The 25,043-nt window shown below is 39.5% G+C and overlaps 1 protein-coding gene across 1 annotated transcript in view; it reads left to right on the top strand.

Annotated features, from left to right (window-relative positions):
- Positions 1-6,476, top strand: part of LOC121528246 (urotensin-2 receptor) — an 87,444-nt gene extending 80,968 nt beyond the window's left edge. The window contains exon 4 of the mRNA XM_041815577.1: positions 5,844-6,476. The gene's annotated coding sequence lies outside the window, so the exon portion shown is untranslated. The remainder of the gene's footprint in view (positions 1-5,843) is intronic.
- The last annotated feature ends 18,567 nt before the right edge of the window (positions 6,477-25,043 follow it).

Raw genomic sequence — 25,043 nt, 5'->3', positions numbered from 1 at the left:
TTTTGAGGGGGGAGGTGTCCTTTTAAATTTTCAGGAAAATTTCAGGGGCTTTTGGATGTTTCCATCATGTTCATGAAATTTGGAAAATGTTTTAGTAAATTTCTGGAATTTGCAAGAAATTTTATGGGAGAATTTGCTTTTATATTTGGGGAATTTGTGTGAAATCTTTCAGGTATTTGCATGGAATTTTTAGGGAGTTTTTTCAATCATAATGTTAAGGCTTTATACCCGAGTTTCACTGAAATGTGAGGATTATCTAAAGAAATTTTTGGGTATTTTTCATTAGATACTTAAAAATATGTTTAAGAATTTTCAATGAAATATTATGTTCTTTATATTTTATGCAATTTGGCCGGGTTCTTCACCAGTCAGAGCTTTATGGGAGAGTGGCAAAGAGAAAGACACTGTTGGAGAAAACTCAGGTTTCAATCTGGACTAGAGTTCATTAAAAGGCATGCAGGAGACTCCATGGTCAAGAGGAAGAAAGTTCCAAAATTTACCTTTTTTGACATCAGACAAGACGCCAAATACTGACATCACCCCAACACGCTATCCTTGCTGTGGCAGCATCACGATGTGGGGATGCTTCTCAGCCGGTGATCCTGGAATGATTGTAAAGGTGGAGGGCAAAATGAATGTAGCAAAATATAAGAAAATCCTGGTGGACAATCTGCATGAGAAGTACAGCTTTGGAGAAGATTTATTTTCCAGTCAGACAGTTTTAAATGTGAATGTTCTGGAGTGCCCAGACCTCAATCCAATAGACGATTTGTGTCTGGACGTGAAGAGGGCTGTTCACACCTGATCCCTGATCAACCTGACAGAGCTTGAGCAGTTTTTGCAGAGAAGAATGGCTGCATAAGATGCCTTCATCCTCTTGGTCCCTGCGTGCACATCCACAGTCACAGTGACTGACAGAGCAGGAGAGAGACAGAATGGACTGATGCTACCGATGCTACACTAAAACTAAGATGAGCCTCAGACAGCTGGTATAAAAGCAATTAAATGAATCTGCTTGACACTGAGTGATGTTCTGTATTTATTCATTTTTACTGATAAAGCTGTTCCAGAGGGACTCAGAGTAGAAGTCAGAAATAAGCTTGAATCCTGCCTGTAACATTAAATTTATCACTTAAATGTTTCTTTAGCTCATCAGCCTTAATAAAGCTGACGCCATCTGGAGAAGCTGTTGAGCACAAACCGTGTTTGTTTTTCTGCAGTGTGGAAAAACAGTGACAGACGAGGATGTCTGAAATTTTAGATTGCTCCCAGACTTCATCATGAAGTAGCTGACTGCTGCCTTCTGCTGTCCTGTGAATGCTAACAGTAGAACACTTGGAGTTTTTTTGCTGCTCTTTAGTTTGAACACCCTGCTAGCAGACGCAGGCCTCCAACTCCAACTCTCCTACAACCAATCCTCAGAAAACCTGCATTTACCCAAGATTCACATACACCACACTCAGGACCATACAGCTTTCTGCAGCAGCAGAGCGATACACTGACATGTTAGCAGACTGGAACATAAATAAGAGTATAAAATAATGTAGCTAAACTCAGAAAACTTTAACCTACAACTTCTTCAGGAATCTAAAACTAAAAACAAACATTTTAATGTATACATTATATTGCATTGAAGACTTTGATATACACTATATTGCCAAAAGTATTCACTCACCCATCCAAATGATGTAAATCAGGTGTTCCAATCACTTCCATGTCCACAGGTGTATAAAATCATCACCTAGGCATGCAGACTGTTTCTACAAACATTTGTGAAAGAATGGCTCGCTCTCAGGAGCTCAGTGAATTCCAGCGTGGTACTGTGATAGGATGTCACCTGTGCAACCTGGGCAGAAAAGCAGTTAAAAAAGTGGCAACAATGGGTTAAAGAGGCAAAAATATGCAAATAAAATTGCAAAAGTAGGTTAAAAGTGGTAAAAACTGGAAAAAAATTTGTAGAAATGGGCAAAACAATAGTGAAACAGCCAGCTCCAATGCCACTGATCAAACACACACGCACTGAAAATCATCAATAAGTCACAACCCTGGAGGGCCCATTTGGGGGGTTTTCAGGGGCCCAGCCAATTCTGTGGGCTCGGCTAGTCAGGGCAATGTGACTCTATTCCCAGCGGAGTAAATTTATACACAATATTTCAATCAGGAGAGACTTTAACAATAATTTATTTTACAAACTTAATGAAAGAGAATTGTGCAAAGTCCTTGGTGATTAGACTCCACCATGATGACTGAAGGGGAAGTGAGTCTAGACTCTGGTGGTGGTGTTGAGAGATGCAGGATTAGATGGGGAGTAGACTTCTGAGACGCTGCCCAGGAACCAATGAGGTGGCATGGAGGAGGAGACCGAGCTATGCAGGATGAGCAGGGGACCTGTGAGGATCTGGACTAGACACTGATTCACTGAACACAGGTGGCTGGGGTGGAGGAGGGTTACAGCGTCCGCACAGAACGACAGGCTGACTGTGAAAGAGAGAATGACAGATTTAAAGTCTGACAGGTGCATGATGATTGGTCAAACAAGGTTGTGGCAGAATCTGATGAACTGAAGGGCGTGAATGCCCATAATCAGCTGATCGTCAGAGCGGGAAGAGAAAAAGAACGGAAAAGGGAGAGATGTGAATGAGTGGTGACCGAAGAATGAGCAGAAACATTCCTCCTGCTTGAACTTTAGCTCTTGCTATTTGTTTGTCCACGAACAGGTCCCTTATAAATCACTGTGGTAATCTAGTTCTTGTGAGATTAAGGATGGTTTGATGTGAGGCTGAGAAACCTTACCATGGACTCTAGTTTGTGCATCTGAATGAAGTGTTTATCTACCTTTTGCACTGCAGAGAAGAACTCTTGTGAATGAGGGAAATACTGACTGAATGAATGCATTTGCATCTGACCCACTTTCATCTGAAATAGACGAGAACCAACGGAGCTCAGCGTGCAGATGCTGTGCTGTGTGCAAAATGTGTGATACAGATTAACATGAGGGCACATGTGTGGTCAAAACAGAACTGAACAAAACAAACAGTGAATTTAGAGGTGGAATGAAAAGTCAGCCAACGTGCTGACAAAGTAGATATGCTAATGGAGATACCGGTCCAGACCTTTCTATTTCTACAGTTTCCACTTCACCCCTTCTCATATGACTCCCACCATGCAGTGTTTTAGGTCAGTTTTTAAGTTAGCCAATCACAGTCCACTATCCATTTTTGTTTCCCCTGTCAAAAGGGACTTTTCCCCCTTCAAGGCTTTGGAAAAGTATGACCCACCCTACTCTGGCTGGTGAATATCTTTATAACTTTACTGAAGTTCAAAAGTGGCCTAAAATTTAGAGACATTCACTTGTCTTACTGAATGCCGTCCCGGGTCCATCTCTTTCAAACCCATTTGTACGTTTTCTTTACTTACTCGTAATATTAGCTCTCTGTGTTTGGCACACACCCATCTGTACCGCACAGCTGTCCGATGTTTTGTCAGAAGTTTTATGATGAAAGACTCCCTTTTCACCCAAAATGCCTTCGAATGCCTTTCTCTAAGACAAAAAGCATTCCTGCAACTAAGCATGGATTGAATTTCTTTAAATTTTAGTCCAATTTTGAAGTAAAATTCAATGAATCTCCCCCACGGATGCTCGCCCTCCGTTTTTTTGATTGGTTTGACCCGGAAGTAGTTACTGCTACGTCATTTCAATCTACTTTTGCAAGATCTCGCAATACTTTTGTGAGATCTTGCAAACTGTTAAAAAAAAAAAAAATTCTCCCAATTTTAAATTTTTTTTCATGTCCCTTAAAAATTCATTTTTTTCTCGCTTAAATTTTTTTTTCTCCTATGTCCCTTAAGGGGCTCCGTACTACACAACAAAACTGAGTAAACTGAATGGGGTCTGAATATTTTCTGAATGTTATTGATATTGATTCATCCATCATGTTGTGACGGTTTTTAGTGGTTTGAGTTTTCTTTTGTTTTAATTTTAATAAACGTAATAGAGGTCAGTTTTAGCAAGAAAAAATCAGTTCAGTTCAAAGAATCCATGCAGTCATGCAATAAAAAAAGTGGCAGCCTCTTTCATTAACTCATTGTCAGCTGTCAGTCGGCAGCATCTGTGTCAGTCTCCTCCTGTCTGCACCTTTTCCTGAGGTTGAACAGACTTGAGTTGAGTAGTTGAGCAGATACAAGTTGACTTGAATTGGTGGTTTTTCCGGAGGCGAATTCGTGTTTAAACGAGGGCCTAAACTACCCAAATCAAATTCAAATTTTACCGCGAGGTCCGGTTGTGAGCGACCGGCTTCCACAGACAGACACACGGGGGCTTCTTTCATGACGAGCGTGACGTCATTCTGGGGCGTCCCCGTTCGCAGGAGCGGACTCCGTTCACCAATTAGGAAAAGGGAGGGTAAATGACAGACCGGCGTGTGGATAGTTACAATGTTATGTTAACATAGTGGCCTACAGGAAAGAAGGCTCTGTTTAATATGTTCAATACTGTATTGGCTATAATATAGAATCATTTATTGAACTGGGGATGCACCATATTATCAGTCTGGTATTGGCAGAGATTGGCTTAAAAAGGCAAATATGGGTATCAGCAGAAATCAAAATCTCTCCCAAATTTAAAACCAACATTTTTCCTGTGATTTTCAGAATATATTGACATTAAATTTTGTCCATATATTCTAATAAATTTTAGGCTGAACCAACTGACCTGTGTCAGTTGACGTATTTTTTATTCTTTCTCATTTTTTAAACTTTTAAACTGTAAAGTGTTATTCAAGCACTAAAGTTTGTGTCCTTGGTCATCCTCAAACCTTCAAGTGTGTCCGAAAGGACTGACATTTCTTGTCTGAAAAGCATATTTAAATATCGGTATCTGCTAAAATAAATCTGTAAACACTGGCATATCGGATATCTGCAAAAATCCAATATCGTGCATCCATAATTGATTGCTTATTTGCTGAAAAATGCACAAGATGAGGAACTTAAATAATGATTGCATGTCAAATCACTCATGCAATACTGGAAAACAAAAAGGAATTAGGTTATTTTGCTAAATCGTTCAGCTCTAGTATCAGCTCAGTACTTAAATTAAACTTGAAAATAAATACTTTTTTTAAGTTTTATTTTGGGCTTTTTGTGTCTTTATTGGATAGAGGAGGACAGTGGATAGACCAAGTACCAAGTACACGGGATGCACCTTAAACCACTCGACCATCTGTGCACCCCGAAATTAAATACTTTTTACTTTTACGTGAGTAGATTTATCAACCAGTACTTTAACTTTTACTTCAGTCTTAACCAGAGTAACTGGACTTTTACTGGAGTACCCTCCACTGTGAGCAGCTACAGTTGCCTCTCCTTTAGAGTGGGACGGGGGTGCAAATTTATCCCAAACTGGGCTTAAATCATTCGCATGTCGCTGGCTAAGCACAGCTCTGGAAAAATCAGTTTGACATGGTTCTTCATGAGCCGTTACATGATGCTTTTAAACAAACATGACTGTGATTGATGCTGGCACTGGAATCAAATACACCGTAGGCTCTTGTCTCTGTTCAGGCTAATACCGCCAAGCTTTCCCTTTAAATGTGTTCTTTTTATCACGCTGTGACTGAGTCCAGACTCTGCTGCATTTATTTGTGTGCATTCAGAAAAAGCTGTGCCTTTTTTTCTGAATGCACACAGGGACTGATGAGTGTGGCTGCTATTTCTTTCAGCATGCTGTTTCCAAAGGGAACATGTTATGCCAACAGTGAGGAGTGTGTGTGTGTGTGTGTATGAGAGAGAGTGCAGAGTATTTACAAGCCCTGGTATTAATAGCCTGTCCTTTGTCTGTCTGACAGATTTGACTGAGCAGTTGCTGGAGGAGAAAGCAGGAGATGAAACCAACAGCAGCAGACGTCGTCTTCACCACATTTGAGACAAAGAAGACGATGAAGGCTGGAACTCTGCAGAGGATGCAGATGTGTGGACAACAGAGACTTCATTGAAACGCTGCAGACGCACTCATCTCTCTACCTTCATTTGTTAGCTTTCTCTTATGTCCATGTGCTCCTGTCAGCACCATCAATGGTGATCAAAAGGAGACATCAGCACCACAAAGTGCTGTTGATGTAGGGATGCATTATTCAGAAAAAGTGGTATGAATTTAAAAGACATTGTCTGCCACTCAAGACAAGAGAAGTATCTGGCATGGTAACTTAGAATTTGCATGATGGGCTACAGTTTCATAAAATGTGTATAAATGACGAGGACTGACCGGTGGGGTATTTGGTGTGCAGATAGTGGTAAAAGGACAGAGAACTCAGTTTACATTAACAAGGTACATCGTAGAAGCAGGTAACCAACGCTGATTTCAGACAGAATCCTCCAATTCTCATAAGGCGCATTCACACCAGAGCTGTTTGGTCCACTTTAAACAAACTGATCCAATTTCCTGGATAGTCCAGTTCGTTTGGAGTAGTGAGAAAGCTCAGACAAACTTGCACAGACTCTGGTCCGCCTAAAATCAGGGGTCTTGGTTCGCTTCCAAACAAATCCTGGTGTTGTTTGTTTGAGGTGTGAAAGCCAAGCGGACCAACTTGTGAACCAAAGGTATAAGGTGGCACAAAGTGTAAAAAATTAGGGATTTATAAATGTGATGTAACATGTCAGTACCTCATGTTGTATTCTCTTGCCTACATGTTGGCTCCTCGTTTTCTTTGGTACGGGTACAGATATTCCAGTTCACTCGCTGTCTCCTATTTGTTTTCGCCGCTCTTTGTTTGGGACGACAGCGCCACAAACTTATGGTTCAGTTCATTTGACCATTGGCAATGTAAACCAAACTATAGGAAGTGAAACAAGGTTGCAATTTAAGTCTGGAACCGAACCAAGTCCTCAGGACTATCAGATGTGAAAAAAGACCTTATTCATCATCAACGCTAACCTTGCAAAGCAAGGAAAGCATTCGCCTGTTTCTGTGTTTCTCACTGGTGAATCAATCTTGCAAAGCCCTCGCCTGAACCATTTGGGCCCGGTTAGAAAGTGACAGGACCAATCAGCGATGAGGGGCAGTACTTTGGGGCGCAGCGGAGTCGTGGCGTAAGCAAGCAGCAAGAAGAGGTGGGTGCAATTATGGTGGAAGAGATTAGCGTGGATGCTGCTAAAGCGCCGGTTTTATCAGAAGTTCATGACATTTCTTTGTTAAAAGAAGAACAAAGAACAGCAGTGAGTTGTTTTCTTTTCAAAAACAACAAAAGTCGTGTACTGGCATGTCGACAGTCACCATGGTTTGCGTTATACAGTTCTCTATGGAGTTTACTCCTCGGTAGCGGCTATGTCACATGTTTTGTTGCTCTGATTGGCCCGTAAAGATGTGACAGACAGAATGTTCATCCAATAAACCAGATTTACAAGATGGATGTGTGAAACAAATCCATCTGGCGTGTCAGGTTAGTACAGACTATGGGCTGCCTAAAAACAGGCGGTCTTGGTTCACCTTTAAACGAATCCTGGTGTATTTCGTTTGAGGTGTGAACACAAAGCGGACCAACTTGTGAACCAAAAGCAGGAAGTGGCACAAAGCGTAAAAATTTAGGGATTTATACATGTGATCTAACATGTCACTACCTTGCTCAGCAGTGTCTGTGTAGCCATAGCAACTCATTGTATTCTCTCGCTCTTTATCTTCGGTACCGATTCATTCTTCTCATGTTAACAATGACATGCTAGACAGCTCGCTGCTTTGCTGGCTGCTCACAACGCCCCAAAACAAGAGCAGAAATCCTAAAACAGCATATATTTGGTGTTGCTTCATTGTTTATGTGGGGAAAAAAGACTGGCGGAAGGAGATGGATTTCCAGACCGCCGTCGTCTTCTGTTTGTCTTTGCTGCTCTTTGTTTAACAAAGGCAGCACCACAAACTTATGGTGCGGTTCCTTTTAAGCAATGGTAACCTGAAACTTCCAACAAGGTTGCAATTTGAGTCCCAAACCAAACTGAAACCCTGGACTGTCAGGTGAGAAAATACCTTATTTATCATCAACGCCTCATGGAAAGTGCATTCAAGGGTTGTGCAAGTTTACTGCATTGATTGCACATGGGACAAAAGAGCAAGAGAAAAGTCTGGTCAACATGACAATAATTCAGTCTGTCATGGGTCCAGTTTTTATCAGTCACTGTCCTCAGCTACCTTTAAGATCTCCACACCCGTGCCCTTGACTGTGGTTGGAGAGGTAGCTGTGGGGTTTACTGAAACTGATGACCACGTCCTTTGTTTTTCTGGCATTTAACTTAAGGAAATGACTGTCACACTACTCCAAAGAGTCTGTCACAACTGGCCCATGGTCAACCTCTCCATCCTGTGGCAGACTGACTAGAGCAGGATAAACTTTCCTTTACCAAGTGGAAGCCTGGGACAGTCGCAAAAGAGCCAAACCAAGATTTTCTTCTACCACTTGCAGAGTACCAGGCTGGCTTACCATACGGTCCAAGTCTAGAGTCCCTACAGATACCACTGAACACTAATTAGTCACCATATCGGACAGTCCCTGTCCAGTTTAAACCAACTGAAACATCAAAACAGTGCATCATGTTGACAAGCTAATCTGTCTGTTTTCATGATAATCAATGAAATTCCCGCTGCCATTTTATAGAAAATAGAAAATCATCTCTAATGTGCTGAGAGTCAAAAGCTCAGTCCTGATTCATCCGTACATGTCAGTCAGTCGTCAGTCCTGTGGCTGCTGCTTAGCTAGCAGCGCTCATCGGACTGACAGGACCTGCAGTCTGATATCAGGTGGCCAGCTGCCATGCTCCAGGAAAGTTGGAACTTATTCTTCAAAAAACAAACAAACAAAAAAAAAAACTTGGCAATGAATTTGCCGTGCTTTGCACACACTGTACCTGTCCATTTTCAGTCGCCCAGACTGGAAATGCCAACAACACCAGCTGATGGCTGCAGGCTGGGAGTGTCAGTCTGGTGACAACAGACATAACCAAACAAATGTGTTGTGTTTCACCAGTGCAGTTCTTGTGCTGTGTTACTGGTGCCAAATAAAGCTCTTGTTGCATTTTCCATGATGCTGATGAAACAATAAATCCAAAGTTTTTGTCTTGACACAACAGAAATGTTGGAATCTGGTTGCTGTAAATGTGAAAACACTGAGATCTACATGTGACTGAATTCTGGATTTAGACTGTTACAAAGTTTTTCTCCTCTTTCCTGGCTGGGTTTCATGTGGGCGGGGCCAATATGTGGACTCATGATGTCATGAACCCACACTGGAGAATGACCCCACCCCTCTAACACAACAATATAAAATCACAGAGCAGTTCATCTCAGTCCAGTCTGTTGTTAGCTGGTGTCACTGCTTTTATTGAAAGTTAACAGTCAGTTAAATGCTGTTTTTCTGTTCATTGTGAGGTAAATTTACCAAATCTATCAGCCACAGCGGTCTGTGGATCATTGTAAGAACCATGACAGAGATTTGAGACAGAAAACAGACTTGGTCTTTTCTTCTGAGGTCAACAAAAGGTCAAAGGGCAAGCAATGGCGTGAGAGCTTTCTTCAATTCAGATTGTAGCATTTTTTAAACTTTTTTTTTGAGAGGACTGATCTAGAAAAAATTCACATGGTTCTCAACTGGAAGGTCTAGCAGACAAGTCGGGTTCTGAGACTTTTTCACTGTTTAGAAAAAAGAAAGTTCAATCAAAGTCTACGTTGTCTTTGGGGGGTAGCAGGGAGGGGGTAGCGTAGCTCATGCTGATTACTTTTGCCATTAAAGACGTAGAAATGTAAAGTTTGATTTTGTGCTGTCAGTTTAGCAGAGTATGGCGTTACTATGACATTTAGGATAAATAATGATTGTGAAGCCACCAAGAAGACATGCAGCCACGTTTTGTTCTATATCAGGTCCAATGTGCATCATTCTTTAGTGTAAAATACGAGCAGTTGAATCTTTTTTACTGATTTGTTATCCTAAAGATGGTGGGTTTTGAGGCTTGACCTGTTGAACACCACTGCTCTACCATTACAACCAGCACCGCTGATAGCAGCAGGATGGAGGCATGCTCTCATGTTGTTTCTTATCTTCTATTGTCTAGTTTTTTCACTTTGATGCATCACCACCCCCCATTCAAGGGTTGACGTGTTGTCCATCCAGAGATGCATTTCTGCATGCCTTGGTTGTAACAGATGCTCACTGTTGCCTTTCACTCAGCTTAAAGGTCAACCATTCTCCTCTGACCTCTCCATTAACGAGGCTTTCAAGCCCAGGGAGCTGGACGTTTTCCTGCCTGACCATTTTCTGATATGGCTGTGCGTTAAATCCCAGTAGATCAGCAGTTTGTGAAAAAATCAGACCAGCCCATCTGGCTCAGACAACAAAAGCACATTCAGAGTCAATTAAATCACCTTTATTCCTCCTTCTGATGCTCAGTTTTAACCCCTGCAGATCACCTGGTCTACAACATGCATAAATGCATATATTTGCTGTCATGAGATTGGCAGATAAGGTATTTACATTAATGAGCAGATGTACATACTGAATGCACGGTGCTATAACTGTTCCCTTGAATGTTTAACCCTTTTATTGAATTTGTAAATCAATGATGGCCAATATAATTTGTTTTACTGACAAAAATTACAAAAAATAATAAATTTTATATCAAAATGAAACAGATTTCTACAAAGTAAGATCAATTAAATAGAAAAATGTAAGGTAAAATAAGTAACCGAAGCACAACGAGTCCTGAATACCACCTTCAGGCAAAGCACATCTTTGGGTTAAAAAAAAAATACGATGCGTTCAGGTTACATCAGTAAATTAGGCAATTGTATTCTATATGTTATGATGTGTTCTAATGTCACATAAAAATGGGGAAAATGTAGTTTTGATGAGAAACTTGAATAAATACAGTGTAAATCTGTGTTTATATTTGAGGAGTATATGATAGATGTGACAGATTGAATCATAGCTTTTAAACTCAAGCTCTACTCAGCTTAGACCACTCTAGTTTAAATATTTGCCCTCATTTTGTCTTTCCACCAAACTATAAAAAGTATCGATAAGGACTCAGATCAGCACTTTAATTGGCCGAGATGCTGGATGCTGATGGTTCGAATCCCAGTCTGGTCCCTGACTTTGGATGAAAGTGTAACATTGTAACACCAGGAATGCCACATCCATTTCCTGAGAGGGGCGGAGTCAGACAGCTAATTACCATTTCAAGCCACAAAAACGGCTTGTTCTGAGCAGGGCTGAAACAGAGGGGGTGTTAGACATGCAAAAATAATTTACAAGAGTGTTTCATCAGCAACCAACTTCACAGGCATGTTTCGGGAACCTCTGAGACCGATATAAACCTGTCTGAAAGGGTCAAATATGTCCCCTTTAAAAATCTAAAAACATACTTAAACTATTTTTAAAAAATGCTGTGATTAATCATGATTAATCACAGTGCAGTAATGTGATTAACTTGATTAATTTTTTAAATTGAGTAACAGTACTAATAATTACCCATTATCACAATAAAACAGAGTAAAATAAATGGTCCAGTTGCATGTTCTTCATGGACTTTTACCGCCATTCTTTCTAGACACACACTCGCAACCCACTGAAAACTGTTCCGCGACCCACTTTAGGGTCCCATCCCACCATTTGGGAAACGCTCACCTAAAGCACAGAGAGAAAGCTACACAGTGATGGTCTGAAGACAACAAGGAGAATGTTCTGGTGTGGGCGAGTCAAAGCCCAGACTTTAATCCAGTAGAGGATTTGTGTCTGGACTTTTGAGGAATAAACACTGACTTGAAGGAGGCGATTTTTTATGCAGTCACTTATTTTACAGTACATATTTTTAGTTTTTTGACACTGCTTTGTAGAAATCTGTTTCCACTTTGACATTAAAGAAATATTTTTTAAATATTTCTTTGTTTAAAAAAAAGCCAAATTATATTGGATTGGTTTAAAAAAAATCATTTAAAGATAAAAAATACTGAAATAAAATAAACTCACCCAAACATCAGTACCCTTTGTGTTTTTAAGAACACATGACTAAAACATCCAGCTTTTCTTTCCCAGTTTCAAAGATGGATATTTCTTGTGGGCTGAGGTCTGCTGTGGAGACCAGAATCATGGAGGTTTACAAAGATATTGTCATTTTTGTCACCTGAAAAGGAAATAGAGAGAATCTTCGGCCTTATTGTGTGTAACATAGATCTTCAACTTTGCACTGACATTTTAAAGTCCTCTGTAAATTTAGATTTTATATTCTACGGTTATTGTATGGAAAAGATGTACGGCACTCAGAAAATAATGAAAAAGGAAACTACAGAGAATTGTTTCACACATAAAAACTGCTGATGTGTTTCATGTGTTGTAAAGAACTTCATGCTGTATAAAAATACTATTTGCATGTCAATACTGCGATGCTGTGCACTGCTACCACTTAAAACAGTGAAAAGCCCAAGCTCTCTGTGTGTTTTCTGAGATTGTGCAGCTCCTCTGAGATACCGTTGTCATCCGTGGCCAGCGGATCAAACCGCAGCTTCCACTGTGATAAAAACAAAGGATAAAGAGAGTGTGTGTAAGCAGAGTCTCAGGTAGGAATCGATGTGTTAAATTTTCATTGATTAAACTCCCACAGCAGCAGAAGACAGGCTGCAAACATCGCTCTGCTGCTGCATTCTTAACCCAACTATCCTCAGAAGAAATATTGTTCTTCGATCCGGGAGGTTTTGAACGCAGGAGCCTGGAAAATGTGAGGAATTTGTACACACATCTCTCTTTGGGATCTGAAGGTTTTTTATGTGTAGCTTGCTAGCTTTGTACTCGTGTACTCTTGAGAAATCAACGCAGGCTTACGCAGTCGAGTGAAGCCAGAATTCATACCCACATCTCGCTTCAGTCTCCGATGTCATAAATAAACCAATTTACTGGCAGCACATAAACTGTCTGTCAGCCAGAAAGCAAGAAAAGGTTCTGTTGCTCTCAGCCCCGTTTGACTGAGCTGAGATTACTTACTTACAAAAACCTGCATTCAAGTGCTAGATCCCATTTTTCCATCTAGGCTCATTTTATAAAGCTGTGAATTAAACTTCTCGCACTTGAAATGTTTATTTCATTTTTCATCTTCAGCACATTTAAACAAGAAAATGCGTTTTTATGGCAAACCAATCACAGCCTCTTTATTCACACCGACTGCAGAGGAAAGTTTCAGCCACTGCGAGCAGATCTCAGTCATGTGACACTGAAACGGATAAATGCATCATCTGATCGGCGCCAGTCTGCTTTTTCATCTGAAGCAATTAAAGGGCCACTCCGTCTAATGGTAACATTGTCATTTTAGTCAAGGCTTGTAGACGTAAAAAAAAAATCCAGAATAAAAGAGGCAAGGAATTTGAAAGATTCAATCCATGTGGGGCATGCAGTTTTATGGCACCAAATTGGAAAAATAAGTTTTTAATTTACGCTGAAAATTGTATCCATTTGGATGTTCAACATACGCTGTAAATCACTGGAATAACCCTTACCTCCGATTTCCACATAGAACGAATGGTACTGCAGAGCACATCGCTCCCTCTCTGGTCAGTGTACTTTCTGGCAGATTCATCTCCTGGTTATTCTGTTTTTGACCAAAAGTGAAAAAAAAGGAAAAACAAGACTTTTTCCATTTTTCATTTTGGTCACAAAAACAAAAAAATAGATAACATTTTAAAAACTGGGTTCCAATTTTGTTTTTCTTTCAATTCCATTATTTTTTTTTTCTTCTTTTAATGAAATTCTTGAGGAAAGAAAGTCATGAAAGGTGAAAGGTGAGCATGTCAAACTAGAAAAGCACTCAGAGAGCGCACACCTCCGCCATCAGCCCTATCTCCCAATAATGAAGAATCCTTTAAAAACATTCCTGGATCCAGACAGTGATCCGGATCACTCCCAAAATCTAATTCGCCGATTACTCCCTCCCCGGTGGGGTGGAGACATGGTGAGGCAAAGCATTGGCTTCGCTACGTGTGGACTATCATGTCAGAGGGTGAATATTCCTCTATTCCTCCCAGCATTGTGAGTACTCTCGCTACAATTCACTGTCCTTCTCTCTGTTACACTCTGACTCGTCTCCTCGACCGGGCGTGTGTCTTTCAAACTCTATAAACCCCAAAACTTTGAGTTTGTGCAAATGTACTTGATGGCCCCTATTTTTAACCATTGTGTCTCTCCTGGACTTATTTTCACCTCCGCCAAGGAGGTCATGTGATCAGGCAGGTTTGTTTGTTTGTTCGTTCGATTGTTAGCAACATAACTCAAAAAGTTGTGGATGGATTTTCATTTAATTTTCAGGAAATGTCAGACATGGCATAAGGAAGAACTGATTAGATTTTGGGACTGATCCAGATCACTGTCTTAATCCAGGAATTTTTTTAAGGATTCTTTACAATTGGGAGATGGGGCTAATGGCGGAGGTCTGCGCTGTTACCACTTTACACCAGGAGATGGTGGACTTGACTAACTTCAATCCCAGCAGCATTTCTGGGTGTGTTACTATTCAAAGTTTTGGAGTTTATAGAGTTTGAAAGACACACGCCCAGTCGAGGAGACGAGTCGGAGAATTACAGAGAGAAAGACAGCAAATTGTAGCGAGAATACTCACAATGCTGGGAGGAATAGAGGAATATTCACCCTCTGCCATGACTTTCAGTCGTCTGGTTGGGTGCTTCCGCCACAACAGTCCACACGTAGTGAAGCCAGTGCTTTGCCTCACTGTGTCTCCACCCCACCGGGGACAGAGTAATTGGTGTATTTGATTTTGGGAGTGATCCGGATCACCATCTGGATCCAGGAATGTTTTTAAAGGATTCTTCATTATTGGGAGATAGAGCTGATGGCAGAGGTCTGCGCTCTCTGAGTGCTTTTCTAGTTTTAAAAATCTTGTAAAACATAAACCCTGTGGAGCCAATCAAGCTGTAAACGTACTTTTTCAGGAAAACCTGGGCTTTTAGAATATGTGTGCTGCAGTAATGTCATTAAATTTAAAAAATATGGGACGATAAATACAAAAGAAAAATACATCTTAAAGATGGGAACTGCAGCTCCTCTCACTGATCCAGATCATTTGGCGCGGCTCAGCAAGAAGAACCGACTCTTTCATGCTAGGTTGCTCAGATTAGAGCTGCTGCTAATGCCAGAAAAAGACTCTTTTATGTTGTTTTCATGCTTTTTTGGTGAGACTTTCATGAAAAACAGATAATAAGCACACAGTGCTAGATATTTCAGAAAGCAAAAGCCAGCTTTAAATAAACGTTGATTATAAAAATGCTGAAACTGAGGTGTGGGTGCTCTCAGTGCTACGAGAGTTGTGGACGTAAGGTTGGATCTTTGTCTGTGACGCCATTCTGGACAACGCAGCTAGAATGTGACGTTGAAGGGAGAGACGTGGCAAACCACATTCAACAGACCAGGTTTTCATGATCATGACCAAATCTGCCATCAGCAATCATCATGTGTTACAAACCCAGAGTCAACTATGATGTAAAAACAAGTAGTTAATAAAAAAATATGACTGTATATGCATATTAAGGTTTAAATTATCACTTGGTGCATAAATCTAGATATACATATAACCCCCATTTACCCCCATAAATTAAATATTTTCTAATCCAGGGCAGCCTCAGTGAGCTTGTAGAAACAGAGATGCACAAAAATTCCATATTCAAGCGACGAATATTACTTCAAATGTACATCTCAAATATTCAGTGGCCACTCTGATGGCAAATCCAGTTTTCAGAGTTCATAAAAAAGCATAAAAATAGAGCGAGTTTATTTGAAAAGCATCCTGGGAAAGAAACCCTCAGACCCCCTGTAGAGGTTCAGGCTGTGTCCCATTAAGCCCAATGATGAGGTCCTCTGATCTTTGCACATGTAGAAGGCTGGAATTATTAAATAAACAAAATAAATAACTGTATTTTACCATGGCTCATATGAAAATGATATTCTGTTGCAGACTTCTATACTAACAGTGAATATTTTAACTTTTCTCTGAGGTGCTGAAAGGTGCAGGAGGGACACTGAATCATAGTTTTGCCAAAGGGATGTTTACTCTATAATATTTCAGCTGCAGCTCTGATGGTATATGAAGCCGTACGGGGCTTTACAAATCAATAAAACACAATAAAAAGAGGAAATCTGATATTCTTCACATCCAGAAAGTACTTTGTTTATAATGGGAAGTGTTGGTCAGTCTGTCTCCCTCCTCCCATCTCATGATCAGCTCATAGTCACTCATGATCCAGAGATGTGATTGGTCAATAAGACTGTCACGCTAGAAGAATTCTCCAACACACCTGTGATCATTAGTTTGCCAGGTGAGCCTAATTAAAGGAAAACTGCTTAAGAAGGACGTTCCACATTATTAAGCAGGCCACAGGTTTCAGCAATATGGGAAAGAAAAAGGATCTCTCTGAAACAGTGCAATGCCTTGGACAAGGTATGAAAACATGAGATATTTCAGGAAAACTTGAGCGTGATCATCATACTGTGAAGAAATTTGTGTCTGAATCAGAGCACAGACGGGTTTGTGCAGATAAAGACATAATGAGGAAGGTTTCTGACAGACAAATTCATGGGATTACAAGGGCAGATGCTTAAATGCCATTACAAAGCAGAAAACAGGTATTTGAAGCTGCTGGTGCCTCTGGAGTCCCACCAACCTCAAGGTGTAGGATCCTCCAGAGGATTGCAGTCGTGTATAAACCTACTATTCAGCCCCCCCTAAAAAGCAGAAACGGTTGCAGTGGGCCCAGAAATACATGAAGACTAATTTTCAAACAGTCTTGTTTACTGATGAGTGCCGTGCAACCCTGGATGGTCCAGATGGAGGAGTAGTAGATGGTTGGTGGATGGCCACCATGTCCCAACAAGGCTGTGACATCAGCAAAGAGGGGGCGGAGTCATGTTTTGGGCCGGAATCATGGGGAGAGAGCTGGTAGGCCCCTTTAGGGTCCCTGAAGGTGAGAAAATGACCTCGGCAAAGTATATAGAGTTTCTGACTGACTGCTTTCTTCCATGGTACAAAAAGAAGAACCGTGCCTTCCATAGCAAAAATATCTACATGCATGACAATGAACCATCTCATGCTGCAAAGAATCCCTCTGTGTCATTGGCTGCTATGGGCATAAAAGGAGAGAAACTCATGGTGAGGGCCCCATCCTCCCTTGACCTTTAACCCTGTTGAGAACCTTTGGAGCATCCTCAAGCTAAAGATCTATGAGGGTGGGAGGCAGTTCACATCAAAACAGCAGCTCTGGGAGGATATTCTGACATCTTGAAAAGAAATTCAAGCAGAAACTCTCCAAAAACTCACAAGTTCAATGGATGCAAGAATAGTGAAGGTGATATCAAAGAAGGGCTCCTGTGTTAACATGGAACTTGGCCTGTTCAGATGTTTTTGATTGAAATAGCTTTGATTTCAGTAAATATGACCTCCTAATGCTGCAAATTCATCTAATGACCATTTTCAGTTCTTTACAACCTATAAAATGTTTTGAACTCTGTTGTGCAAGTCATCATTGGGAGGTTTGTTCAATAAAATCTGAATCATGCTTTAACTGTTGATGACTTGAAAATTAAACTGTCATTTGCGTCTTTTATTTAGGAAAATCAGAGAAATATATCACTTGCATAATAATTTGGGGGAAAAAACAGGTGTTCCAATGTATTACCAGGAAGAAACAAAGAAATAATCTACCAAACACAGATTACCGTCGGTGTATTTAAAAGCTGCAGTGAAGACTGCTGTCACAGTGAGGCAGTTAAAGAAAAAACTAAAAGATATGATTAGAGCGAAACTTTGCAGATTAAAGCCTGGTGGCTCTGCAGGATTATTTGTGTTTATCAGACTTAGATCATCATGATTAGAAATATTCAGCCAAGAAATGTGGGCTTCTTTAAGAGCATCTGATCAGGAAAACCAGACTGAGAGGAGATATGAATATACTGTATGAGTACAGATCAGATCCAGGTCTGAGCCCTGTTAGTAATGGGGATAAACTGGTGCTGAAACTGGGAGAAAATCAAAGAGGATTCAAATTGCTGTTGATGCTGGGAAAATGCTTTTGGATGCTATGGAACTTGGAGAAAAGGTTCAGAGGCAGCAGAGAAAGGCCTTCAGGCCCTCTCAGAGCCCAGATTAAAGGGATATTTCTGTATTTTTGAAGTTGGGTCATATGAGGTAGTTGGCAATAGTAGCGGCATTAGCCTCCGGTAAGGTCAGTGTGCACTGCCTCTTTAAGAAGGACGCGTAGATGGCCCAGTGGTTAGGTTGTGCCCTGTGTACCCGGGTTCAAGTCCTACTGATAGCTTCAACCCGTACGGGTACTTTGCCCAAACAATGCTGGTCTCAGTCTTTCCTGGTTGAAAACGTCCTGTCTAAATGAATGGAGGTAAGTTTGGGTCATTCACGATTTAAAAGCTTTAAACATGGAAACTGTCTGCATTTAAGGTTATCGACAGTCCAAATCCAATAGCTAGTGGATTATCATAAAAATACGACATTTCAGAGTAATAGTTGCATCTTAAAATAAAGATAATCAAAGTTAGCAGTGTGCATAAATGCCCAGTCACACTCTCTAAGTCAAAGTGGACAAACATCCCAATTTGTGACCTCATGTATAAATGTATGAACCTTGTTAAATTAAAAGGTGCTCAACTTTAAAAATATTGAAAGATTTGTGTCAAAAAGATTCAAACAAAACTTTTTCAGTATCAAACAAAAAAATTTGATCCATGCAAAAAAAAAAAAAAAAAAAAAATCACATCAAGAGTACAAATGTGAAAAAGCAACCAAATGATTAGTCTTTAAATTTTGAACATCTGTCTCCTGTTCCTGTTTTTCTCTCTCAGTGATCAGACTTTTGCTCTCGCCTCTCGCTTTTGCGTTTGTGCTGCCTGATCCTTTGTTTGCATTTCTTCAGTTTTTGCTCTCAGTTCTGACCAGTGTTCATTTTGGCAGCTTTTTTTAATTTAATCTCAGTTTTAGTCTTTAAATGAAATGCATTTTAGTTTTAGTCACATCTTTGTCATTTCTATCCTTTTCAGTTTGACGTCTAGTTTTAGCCCATAAAAAGTCCTCACATTTTAGTCTTTACTTTTAGTCCAAGCTTTTATTCTCTTACCTAAATCTGGGATCAAACCATGGTAGTGTATTCTATGAACACTGCCAAACCTGGGGTCCCTGCTTTCTACAGCTGAGAGGCAGAATAGATACAGATGCATTGTTTTTGACAGATTTACCCAACGCAAAACCGAGGAGCGAGAGCAAAAGTCTGATCACTGAGAGAGAAAAACAGGAACTGTTAACAAAAAGGTCGATGTTCAAAATTCACAGACTAATAATTTGGTTGCTTTTTCACATTTGTGCTCTTGATGTGAACTTTTTTTTTTTTTTTGCTTGGATCAAATTTTTGATCCTATGCTAATTTTTGTTTGATACTGAAAAAGTTTTGTTTGAATCTTTTTTGACACAAATTTCATTCATATAAAATCATCATTAATGCACTGGTAAATGTGTGAAAGTTCAGTTTATAGGTAAGCTGACTACAGCTCCTGTTGTCACAGACTCATCAGTTTAAAATCAGTAGAAACATAGTAATGGTCGGACACTTGACCACAATAATCCTCTCAAGTTTCAGCCCTCAGAGCTCTGCTTTTACCCTCCTTCAACAATTCAGAATTTAAAAAAAACTTGATAAATTATGGTTTATTATAATCTCTTTGTTTGCTAAAGACACTGGTGAGAATTGGGTACTTTCTCTGTTTATGTATATGTATATATATATATATACACACACACAATTATTGGATAGTCTTTTTTTTTTTAATCTCCCATTTGAAAGGGCATTATTTTCTCTAAGACTGCTTTTCACATCAGGCACTATTATATGGGCATGTAATTATTATTATTAATATTACTATTATCTCTGTAATGTCTTATTTATCATGACAACTTAAAAAAAACCTTATTTATATAATTATGAGCATAACAAGGTGGAAAAAAACACAAGGTATAGCATTGTCTGCTTAATTATTTTTGTACAGTATGTGTATCGGATACAGGCAGAGAATGAGGATGATATCATAATTGCACTGTGCTGCACACAACTCACTTAATTTTTTTGTTTTTTATTCTAGACATTACAATTGATAGGCCCAATTATTGGGGTATAAGTTCATACTTAAGAGGCGGGACGTGTTTGGCTGTCGGGCACACTTAGTTCCACGGACCTATTATGGTTAGTGTTTTTATTCTTACCTTTTTTGTTCAAAGCAGTAGCTCACCAGGACTCATAGGCTGGTCTGCGCTGTTTACTGTGTGTTATTTTTTGAATTTCTTGTTTTTTCTATTTTCCCAGTGTCTAGGGCATTCTTATTCTCTTGGCTATATGGCAGCACAAGAAAATATTGTGTTTCGAATACAGCATAACCTTGAAGGAGAATGGTATATGGTCACCTCTGAGTGGAAGCATTATCCTATTAAAAGTTTGATGTCAGGAAGGTTAAGAATCGTCACTTGGAATGTGAAGGGGGCTAATGTTACTAAAAGAAGAAAACTTCTAATGTATCTTAAACAAAAGAAAACCGATATAGCTCTCTTACAGAAGACACATTTGGACTCAGAAGAATCTCAAAAGTTAAAGATGGATTGGGTGGGTCTGGTTTTTTATAGCACATTCTCTTCTAATAAACGTGGGGTTGCCATTTTAATAAGTAAAAGTATTATTACAAAAATATATAATCAAAAAATTGATGCAGAGGGGAGATGGGTTGCCCTTGACATAGAACTAATGGGAAAAAGGTACATATTGGTGGATATATATGCCCCTAACACAGACTCTACTGAGTTTTTTTATGATTTGCATACAAATATATATAATATGGGTCATACTAATATAATAATTGGAGGCGATTTTAACCAAGTGAGAGACCAGGCGTTGGACAGATCAGGGGACGCAGGCAGACCTAGGTCCATTCAGAAATCCCAGACAGCTATTGATACAATTTCAGAGGAGCTTGGTCTAGTTGATGTTTGGAGGCTTTTACACCCTCAAAAAAAGGGAATATACTTTTTATTCTAATCCCCATGCATCTCACTCCAGAATCGATTACTTTTTGATATCAAAGCAACTTGTGGCATTAGTGGAACAGACATCAATAGGTAATATTGCAATTACTGATCATGCACCTGTGGATTTGTCACTGCAATTTGAGAATAAGAATATGAAATGTGCCTCTCATTGGAGATTCAATACATCACTGCTTCAAAATAGCCACTCGGGTGATTTTATTAGACAACAAATACTAGAATATTGGCAGTTTAATGAAGGAACCGTAGATAATCAGGGGCTGGTCTGGGATGCTTTTAAGGCATATTTAAGAGGAAGATTAATACAGCATTCTTCTTACTTAAAGAAACAGACATCTGCATGACTCTCTAAACTAGAAATAGAAATAAAAGACCTTGAAAATGAATATGCCTGTAATAGGGATCTAACTGTCTTTGCAAATTTAAGTAAGTTGAAGTTTGAGCTAAATTCTATATTACAAAAAAAAGGCAGCGTTCTCATTATTTAGATGTAGACAAAAATATTATGAGCAAGGAGAGAGGGCGGGAAGGTTATTGGCTCAAAGGATAAAACAACAAGCGGCAAAAACATTGATCCTGGGGATAAAGAATGAAGAAGGGGAAATTATAACAGATAATACCAAGATTAATGATTTATTTTAATTTTTCTATCAGAAATTGTATACCTCACAGGGTACCTTGGATAGCTGTGAATTTCATGGCTTCCTGTCAAGGATTGATCTACCTGTGTTGTCTCAGTCAGATGGAGATGGGCTGGGGGGATGCATCACCCTAACAGAGATCCAACAAGCAATCAGAGATCTCAGTGCTGGGAAAGCTCCTGGGGGTGATGGGTTACCCGCAGATTTGTATAAGGCTTTTTCTGACTTGTTGGCACCAAAGCTTCTCTCTGTTTTTCAAGATGCATTTCAGCGAGGAAGCTTACCAGAAAGTATGTGGGATGCAGTAATAATATTAATTCACAAGAAGGGTAAAGACCCACAGTTAGGTGGGAGTTACAGACCAGTTTCCTTGATAAATGTCAATGCAAAGATCTTAGCCAAGATTTTGGCAACAAGACTAGAGAGGTGTGTACCTACACTGATCCATCCAGATCAGGTGGGATTTATCAAGGGGCGGACATCAGCAGATAATCTTCGCAGGCTACTACATCTTGCTTTGCAAACACATAATAGTTCTGAACCAGTGGCAGCTTTCTCTCTGGATGCAGAGAAAGCTTTTGACAGGGTCGAATGGGAGTATTTGTTTGCTATACTTGAGAAATTTGGGATCGGAAATACATATATTAAATGGGTAAAACTGCTATACAAATGTCCCAGAGCATCTGTTCTAACAAATGGTAATATATCTAGCCCTTTTAAACTTTCACGTGGGACCAGACAAGGTTGCCCCTTGTCCCCCCTAATATTTGCTCTAGCCCTGGAGCCCCTGGCTTTGGCCATTAGAGGTAACAGAAATATTAAAGGCATAACTTCAGGATATAAAGAACACAAATTACTTCTATATGCAGATGATATTTTGATGCTGTCTAGCAACCCAGAAATAACAGTACCACAAACTATGTCACTGATTAATTCCTTCTCACGCATATCTGGGTATAAAATCAATTGGTCTAAGTCTGAAGCTATACCTTTGTCTAAAACTTGTCACCCCAATCTTCATAGTGACTGGAAGTTTAGGTGGCTTCCATCTGGATTGGTGTACTTAGGAGTTATAATTACCCCAGGCTTAGAAAACATTATGAATTTAAATTTAATGACACTTGTTAAAAAAATTGAAAGTAATTTACTGAATTGGTCAAAACTGGGCCTCTCTCTGCCAGGACGAATAAATACTTTAAAAATGATAGTAGTACCTCAGGTTAATTACTTAACTTTCATGCTACCCCTGGAGTTTCCACCTTCTCTCCTGGCTAGATTGAACAGAGCTATCAGGAGTTTTCTGTGGCAGGGCAAAAAACCATCTTTTAACAGAAAGAAATGATTTGCCTCAGAGGAGGATGGTGGACTGGGATGCCCAAGGTTAGACTGGTACCATTATGCATTCTCACTTAGTCAAATAGGTAAATCAAATCTTCCTGAAACTTTAGCCCCTGCTTGGGTTGCGATTGAAAAACAGATGGTGGAACCCTTTTCTATACAAGCTTTTCTCACTCAGACAGGAAGTGACATACCTTTTAGTAACCCTGTCCTGGCTTTTGCCAGAGAGAGCTGGAGAAGAGCACACCGGACCTGTAAGCTAAATCCTCATCTTACAAAAGGGTCCTCAATATGGCAGAACAAATATCTGAAAAACAGTAAAAAATCTATCATGTGGGAAAATTGGGTGAGAGCAGGGGTGATGTTAATGGAAGATTTGTTTGATGGAAAACATCTACTCTCTTTTGAACAATTAGTTTCTAAATATAATCTACCAAGGAAAGATTTTTGGAAGTTTCTTCAAATTAGAAGCTGTATTTTAAAAGTTGAAGGAAAAAAGAATCTTGCCCCTGTTAGTGGTATTCAGGAGTTGATGAGATCAAAGGGAATGCTTAAAGGTGGGACATCGAGGTTTTATAAGGAACTTAGAAAGCACCAACCTCCAAATTATGAGGGCGTGAAACAGGCATGGGGAAAAGATCTAGGAATAATTATTGACGAAGAAATTTGGAAAGAAGTAATACAGTCATGGTACTCCATAGCCCGAGACATGCAGACACGTTTAGTTTTATTTAAAATAATCAATAGGAAATGTCAAAAATGTCAAGGTTGGGACTTAGGGGTGATGATAGATGCTGGAGATGCAAGAAAGAACGGGGTTCATTGATTCATATGCTGTACAAATGTGAAAAGGTACAGGACTTTTGGACAGCTATTGTTAAATGTATTAACAACATACTGGATACAGAGCTCACTCAATGTCCAGCATTATGTGTTCTAGGTGCCTTTCCAGCAGATACCAGATTATGTCCAAAAATATGTTCCTGGGTGAAACTGACTTTAACAACGGGGAGCAGGATTGTTTTGAGACATTGGAAATCAACAGACAAAACCAGTTTTGGGGAATGGAGGGATGAGTTGGCAAGGGTTGCTTCATTTGAACAGTTAATATACAGAATTAATAACAACGTAAAGGAACTCAGATCTATTTGGGGTTCCTATCTGGAAACACTTTGCAGAGAGTGAGGGTTATCGTGGAGTGATGTTACAAAGAGATGTTTGACACTCATTACTCTTGTCCCTTTTTCTAGACAGTAGAATGAAATGTGCTTGTCATGTGACTGATACCTACAAAAGGCTTATAAATGGACAGGAAATTTAATGTAATATGAAGACAATGTGTCATGAGCTGCTAAGATGAGTGTGAATGCCATGTTTTTTGTTTTTTTCTTTGTTTGTTTGTTTTTGCTGTTTGTTTTCTGCTTGTTTTTTTGCTTTTTGTTTGTGGTTGTTGTTGTTGTTCCTTGTTTTCTTTGTGCAAGAATCTAAACTTGGTTTGGATTTGTTTATCCATCGCATTCATGTTAGAAATATATATATTATTGTGAATATGGGGTATATGGTACACACTGCAAAAAAAAAAATAAAAGCACACACAAAAAAAAATCTCTTTGTTTTATGTTTGCATATAATTTTATAATTTTTTTTTTTATATGGTGCTCTTGCCTGCTTTTATTTCCTTTCTTCTGATGATTTTATTTCTACAGTGTTTGTGCTCCATTTCTGTTTTCACTGTGCAGCACTTTGGTGAACTGTTTTTAAAATGTTTTAAATAAATAAAATGGATTGGATTTTTGATCTTTATAATTCCCGGTTTGGTTTTTTTTTCTGTCATTGACAGCTTCTGCTCCTCATATCTTTGCAATATTGATCCGGCGAGGCAGTTTCCACCTAAATGAGAAATCTCGTGACGTTTTGATCTTGCGAGATCTCGTGGCATGAGATCTG

Source organism: Cheilinus undulatus, linkage group 20, assembly GCF_018320785.1.
Source record: "Cheilinus undulatus linkage group 20, ASM1832078v1, whole genome shotgun sequence".
NCBI lineage: Eukaryota > Metazoa > Chordata > Actinopteri > Labriformes > Labridae > Cheilinus > Cheilinus undulatus.
The sequence above is the reverse complement of the archived record's forward strand: the minus strand, read 5'-3'. Positions and strand labels throughout refer to the sequence as shown.